Raw genomic sequence first — 7619 nt, forward strand, 5'->3', positions numbered from 1 at the left:
CCCCTCTTCCAAATCTCCCTGCTACTTTCAAGGGCATCACCCTCCTCCCAGTCTCACAGGCTCATAATTTAGGCATTATTCTCAACTCCTCATTACAAGATTTAAGATTTTTAGCAAAGATTTGGATGAAAGTATAAATGTCATGCACATTAAATTTTCAGAAGAAAAATATGGAGGGTGATTAATAAACTAAAGGTAGGATGAAAAATATCTAATTTTAGAGGCTTGAGATTTAGGTTGAATCAAAAAAAATGAATTCCCACAGGGATAAATGTAAAGTCTAACAGCTGCAAACAAAAAGTCATCTTCACAGACAGAAAATGAGGGAGGTATGCTTAAGTAACAAATCGTATAGAAAAAAATTAAGCAGTTTTAGTGGACAAGCTGAATAACAGCAAATGCTGTGGAGGCAGCCAAGAAAAGCTAATGCCATGTTAGACCAAATTAAAAGAGACAGTTTCAAGGAATAAGGAGATGATGGTTCTGTGGTACTTTGGCCTACTGCTATATTTAGTTCTTGATACCACAATTTAAGAATGACATTCACCAACTGGAGGATGGCCTTTGGAAGGCAAGTGGGTTAGTGAAGAACCTTGAGTCTTAAGAGAATCCCTTAAAAGAAATGTGGCATAAGTGAGAGACTTAGAATCAAGACAACTGGGTTTGAATCCTGCCTCATATTTGTCTTGTTCTGAGGCTTTGAGCAAATCACTTGTTTTTTCTAGGTCTCAGTTTCCTCATATGTAAGATGAGAAAGTTGAGCTTAGTGGTCTCTAAAGTTTCCTCTAGCTCTAAATCTATGAACCTTTGATTTGTTGAGCTGTGGATTTAGCTCAATAAAAGAAAAGAATATGTCAGCTACCATCAAGCAAGTGAAGAATGTCAAGTGGAAGAGAGCTTATACTCTGGCCCCACAGAAAAGAACCCAGCACCGTGGATAGAAAGGATGAATAGAAGGTTCGAAGAGAAACATCTTGACATCAGGAAAAATCTTAACAATTTGAGCTGTTCCATAGTGGAAAAGTCTCCCTTCAAATATTGTGCATTCCCTCTTACTGGAGGTGTTTAAGTAGAGATAAGATGAGTACTTTTAAGGTGTTAGTCCTTCCCAAATTCTGAAGTCCCTGAGTCCCAGACCTTACAGCCATTTACAGTCTCAGGTGAACAAAGTAACCTGGCTACCCCTCCTTCTTTTTGGCTCCCCACTCTATCAATGGCTATAGCCAGACTCAGACTGTCAGCCCATTGTTGTTGTCAGATCCATGGCCTAAATGGCTCCTGGTCATTGAGCTTATGGTCAATTTAAAGTTCACAACAATTCTGTGTTTTTTCATGTTAGAAACTTGCTTGGGAAGTCCAAAAGCTTATTCATAGTTACACAACTAGAAAGTGTCAAAGACAGGACAAACTTTTAGATCTTCTATTCTCCATGGCAAAACCTTTTTTGGATTCACTACACATTAATACCTGTCACATAATCTAATTAGAACTTCAGATCAACCCTATTAGGAAGATAGTACAATATTATTTCCCCTACCACATAATAAGGAAATTGAGGCTTAAAGAGTTTTATGGTAAAATAAATGTAAGACCTCACTGGGTGGTGCCCCCAATAAGCAATCCTGTGGTTCATGCTAGAATACCTGATTCCTAATTAGCCAAGAGAATGCTAAGTGCTATGCTGCAAACATACATAAAAAATAAACATAATAGCTAGCATTTATATTATTCAAGGTTTGCAAAATGCTTCTCAAATATCTCATTTTATCTTCACTAAAACTCTGAGAGTTAAGTGCTATTATTATCCTTATTTTGCAGAAGAGGAAGCTGAGACAGAGAAGGGTTATATGACTTGTTCAGGGTCACACAGTAAGTGTTTACGGTCAAATTTGAACTCAGGTCTTCTTGACTCGAAGTCCATTTTTCTATACCCGGTGCTACCTACATGGATAAAGGACTTACTGTGCTGATTCCAGACACCCTTTGGGAGAGAAATATGAATAATGGAACTCTAAGAAAGAAGTGGAGATAAACTTTGGGATGATGGACAAGTATGATAATCCATCTCCATCATCTCCCTGGAAATGATGAAATTGCTTGAAATTATAGCATCTTCTGAAAATGATCCTTCTCTAGGTGAGATTTCCCCCTCTCCTTGGATGAATTGGTACCTTACATCACTCTCAGCTTGAAAGTTCACTTTATTCTTCTGTATATTTGAATTTATAGAACTACTTTAATTTCTGATTTTTATGCTCTTTATGGAGCAGCTAGGTGGTGCGCCAGATAAGAGTGTTAGGCATGGAGTTAGGAAGCCCTTATTTGAAATCTACACTTACTAACTGTGTGACCCTGGGCAAGTCATTTAACCCTTTTGCCTCAGTTTCTTCATCTATAAAATGAACTGGAAAAGAAAATGGCAAACCACTCCAGTAATTTTGCCAAGAAAACACAAATGGGGTCATGAAGAGTCAGATGCAACTGAAATGACTGGGTAGCACTACATGTCATAAATAATAAACAGGTTTACTCACCATTCTTTATTCGTAATATTATTTTGTGTAACCAGCATTTGATGTGGAGGGGCTATGCTGACAGATGGAAGCTGAGAGCTACTTTCTCCCTCAAGAGTAAACAGGGAAGCATCTTTCATTCTCAAAGTTTCACACCCTCACTGTTATTCTCAACTCCTAATTCTCCATCATCTCATATATTGGAGTTGGTATGGTTCACTCAATTCCTACTGCCATCTGCTATTCCGATCCCCTCAATTCCCCCTTCTGATTCATAGATGAGTGGTGGACTGTCAACCTCTCCCATGCATCTTTTATCTATCAGCCAAATCTGTAAGGTTTTTCAGATATTCATAATCAGAATTACATAGGTTAGGCTACACACCAAACTATTTGGAGGGAGATTTACATGTCACCAAATTAACCAAGAAAATTTTAATATAAACATCATAAAACATCATAAAAAAAAGTCTCCCTTTATCCTAATAATCCATTCCCAATGTCCATTTAATCATCATGTGTTGTCTTGAGTCTCAGATGCCCCATGTGGTCATATGGTCCTTGGAAATATCTTTTCTTGGATATTATGGCATAGGTCTCATTTTGAGGGCAGCTCTTAAGGGGGTTCTGATTATCTGGTTCCAAATCACTTATAAAGATTTCTAAATATCTCTGCTAAAATCTACTAGTAACAAGATTTAATACAATTTAGTACAATCTCTTAAAATGTGATTCTCCAAACCCAAAACTTCAAAGAATTTCCATTTTTATATATGACTTGCTGTTTTTATCTTTACCTAAACTCTGTACCTGATATAAAAATCTTATACAAAATTCATGAGGATCTAACTTGTAAAATGAACTCAGCTCTTTTAAAATTATTGGACAGATACTATAAATGGGAAAATAATTTCATTTTCTTTATCTAGGTCAGAAGGGAAATCTCTGAGCTGGGATGCAGAGGTAAAAGCAGGTCCCTTTCCAGTTTAAATTATCCTTTCCATTCCTTAATTAAATTTTACTGATTCTTAAGTTGCTCTCTGATTTAAACAAGATTTTCTCTTTTTTGTGGTCAAGGAAAGGTTAGTAAGAGGCAGCTATAAAGTTCCAGAAAAACTGTAAAATGAAAACCACATACCATTTTTCCCCCTTCATTCTGTGATTGCTTTTCAAAGTAGCTGCCTTTTTTATTACATTAAAATAATAGCTCTATCAATCTTCAAGAGGAGAAATTATCTAAATTCTATATACCCCTAAAACTTTTACAGAATTTAATTCTTATTTTTCCTTCCTTAAAACAAATTCTACAGAGCAGTACTCCAAAACTCACTAAGATATTTGAGTATATTATTAAGCTTTTGCTTGACCTTATCAGGTAGGACAAAGAAAGGGGGGGGTGAGTTTCTGGAACTACCCAAAGTCCCACAGCTCTCCCTTGAAATCTTCAAATGATTAATCTCCAAAAATCCTTAATGCTAATCTACAATCTCCTTAATCTCCAAACCTCCACGATCTACTAAGATGCTTTTGCAGTTCTATAAGCCAGGAAAAAGTTTTCCTTTCTTTGATTATTTGACTTTATTTCTGTTACTCCAATATGTCCAGAGTTGAAATGACAGAGAAAAGTATCTTGCAGAGTTTTTTTCCTTTCAAACCTAATCTTCTACTGAAAGTCTAAAGTGGGAGTTAGTTCTGCTTGCTGGGACAACTACTTCAAGTATGAAACCTTATTAATCTTCCCCAGCAAGCCAAACTCTTTATCTGCAATTTTTTGGTAGTTTTTCAGACTGACTGTTTTCCCCTTAGAAATCTCCCAAGGTAACAGAATCTACAAACACGCCTAAACACAATATAAGACAAAGATTAAAAAAAAAAAGACAGATAAAAGGGTGACAGACACACAGTGGCCTGCCCAACAGCATGAGGCAAACTGCAGGGACTGAGAAACAAGTGCCAGATGGAAGAGAAATAAGGACAGGATAAAAGAAGAAACTCCTTTGGGGAAGGTAAGCAGACACCTTCCCTTTAAGGTACCCAGCAAAACCAAAAGTTCATTTAATAAGGAGGTTTTTCAATGGCTAGCCTTATTATTTTCCAACTTGAAATAATAAGAAGATCCAAATTGGGACCAAAAGAAAATGCCAGCTGAATCTCTTGCAGATTTAAATAGGATATCACATAGTTCAATTGTGTGCTGTTCAGTCATTCCTGTAGCTATTGAGAACATCCCCTGCTTGCAATGCTGCCAAAAATATATTCAAGGGGAAACCCACTGGCATTTTAAGACTAGAAAACCCATAATTCTTCTCTACTCCTGGGAAAAAATCTAAAACTTAATATAAACTTAATCCTAAATTTCCCCTCTCCTGGGGAAAAACTTTAATTTAAACTTCCTAAACTACCCCTGTTCTGGGGAAAAGTTCCTAAATTCAAACATAATCCTCGACTATCACTCTCCTGGGGGAAAACCTAATAAAACCTAAAACTTAACCTTAATCCTAAACCTTCCCTTAGCTCAGAAGAAATGGAGGCCAAGATCAGGAGTCAGAATTCCAGAGGGAACCCTCCAAGAAAAAATTCCCTCAGGGAAAGATTAACCAAAGTACTCCAAGGAGCTTTTCCAGAAGGTTGCTTTTTGGAGGTCAGAGTTCTAACTTAAGCTTTCTGAATTGATCAAAAATTATATGAGATGGGGCGGCCAGGTAGCACAGTGAGTAAGAGCATTGGCTCCAGTGTCAGGATGATCTGGAGATCGAATCCTGGGTTCAGATACTCAGCACCACACCCAGAAATAACTGGCCGTGTAACCTTGAGCAAGTTACTTAACCGTGATTGCTTTAAAAAAAAAATTATATGAGATGAAAGATGAAACTACTGAGGAAACAATGGTTTAAGCTTCCAACATGTTGATTTATTAAGCAACATATGCCAATTGCATAAGAAATCAGGACCAGTCTCCTTCTTCAGCTTTGACCCTGGACAGTGAATACAGGGGCAGACAGATTTTTTATACATTAAAAAATTAATCAGCTTTCCTCCAAGATAGCCCTGATGGTGAAGAAGGAAGCCACTGTTCCCAAGACAGAAGCCAAGTCCAAGGCTTTGAAGGCCAAGAAGGTGGTGCTGAAGGGTGTCCATAGCCACAAAAAGAAGAAGATCCAAACATTCCCGACCTTCCAGAGATCCAAGACACTAAGACTTTAAAAGCAGCCCAAATACGCTCAGAAAAGTGACCCTTGGAGAAACAAGCTTGATCACAATGCCATCATTAAGTTTCCTTTGACCACTGAGTCTGCTATGAAGAAGATTGAGGACAACACCCTAGACTTCATTGTGGATGTCAAGACCAACAAGCATCAGATCAAGCAGGCTGTAAAGAAGCTGTATGACATCGACGTGGCCAAGGTCAACACTTGGCCTAATGGAGAGAAGAAGGCCTATATCTGTCTTGCTCCAGACTGAGATGCTTTAGATGTTGCCAACAAAATTGGAATCATCGAACTTACTGTGTCCAGCTTTGTCCCATTCCACCTACAGTAAAAAGTTTTCCAGAAAAAAACAAAAAAAATTTAATCAAATTAATTAATTTATTAATTAATCAAATAAGAAAAAACATATGGGTTGCTTGAGATATATAATTGTGAGAAAATTCCTTGCATCAATCTTTTGGTCTGACTAATCAAAGTCTTAGTTAAGGGTCTCTAAACAGGGGGTCAGCTGGTAGAGATGGTCCAGCTTCCTAGACATTTGAGGTTAGCTTCAAACAATGGAATACAATTTTTCATAGTTACTCTCCATCCCACTCAGCAAAATATCTCAACTATCTTATGTATATATCTGAATGAATATATCTATTTTTTTTTTCATTTACAAAGCAAACTCTTCAAGAGCAGGTGTATTTCACTTATATATTAGTATACCTAGTGCCTACATTGGAGCTTGGTCCATATGAAAGGCTTAAAAATTATTTTTGATTAGCTAATTGATGGATTACCCATTGCCCAGCTTAAATAATACATGACCCTAATAGCACACCATTCAAGACACTCTGAAGTGATTAACAGCACATATTTTCCAAATTCTACTTACAAATATGTGTGTCATTCTTTTGTAAATAACAGCCAAATACCTATAATAATAACATTAAGCATTTATGTAGCTCTTTAAGATTCACAGAGCACTAGACATGTTATATCATTTGATCCTCACAGAAGATCCATGAGTAGGTGCTGTTATGATACTCATTTTACAGACAAGGAAAGTGAGGCTGAGGTTGGTGATTCACCCACAGCTACCAAGTGACAGAGGTCGTATTTGAGCTCATCTATCCTGACCCCAAGTTTAGAGCTCTCTCCACTGTCTCTCATCAGACTTAGAGTCAAGTGAATGGGATTTGAATCTTGACTTTCTTGAAGAGTGGCTGATATAAGATGCTCATTGAATGCATATTGATGGGGTGATTGATGATTTACTAGTTCTATGAGCATAAGGAAATTGTAAAATAATAAATACCAGCAATTGCAGTGCCTGGCCCTCAGAGGTATAAAGTTATATGCTTTGCAAACTTTAAAATACCCAAGAAATGCAGTTGATAATCACTACTGGAAATTCCCAAGAAACTGGAAAACAACAGCACTCCTGGGAAGTTAGAAGGAGAGTACCTAATGATCACTCCTTCTCATGATCTTTCCTCATCCTCTGGGCCCAGTAATGCCCAGGAGAACAGGTCCCTAGGCCAGGTGGCTGGCATATGTGTGCCTACATTTGGAGCACTTGGAGAATGTCACCTTGGGATTCCAGGGAGCCTAGACCTGATTGGAGCAGGAGAACATGGAGTGGGATTACTTCCCTCAACACCACTCTCCCATCATCCCCCATGAACTGGGAGTATCTCAGAAAGTGTTTTAGAGAAGAATCAGGGTCAGAGAGACAGAGGGGCTGGTTCTGAGGATGGACACCCCCAGCAAAGCCACAATGAACAGGGAGTGAGTGCTGGGTGAAAGTAGGACATTGGACCATCTGCAGTTACTGACTGGCCTTCAGGACAAGGGACAGATCCCCTGCAAGGATCACAGTTCTTAAGGTTTAGAACTTCAGTGACCTCAG

This window comes from Petaurus breviceps, unplaced genomic scaffold (genome assembly GCF_028583685.1).
Source record: "Petaurus breviceps papuanus isolate PSGF00001 unplaced genomic scaffold, PetGlider_PUasm1.0 188, whole genome shotgun sequence".
Classification (NCBI taxonomy): Eukaryota; Metazoa; Chordata; class Mammalia; order Diprotodontia; family Petauridae; genus Petaurus; species Petaurus breviceps.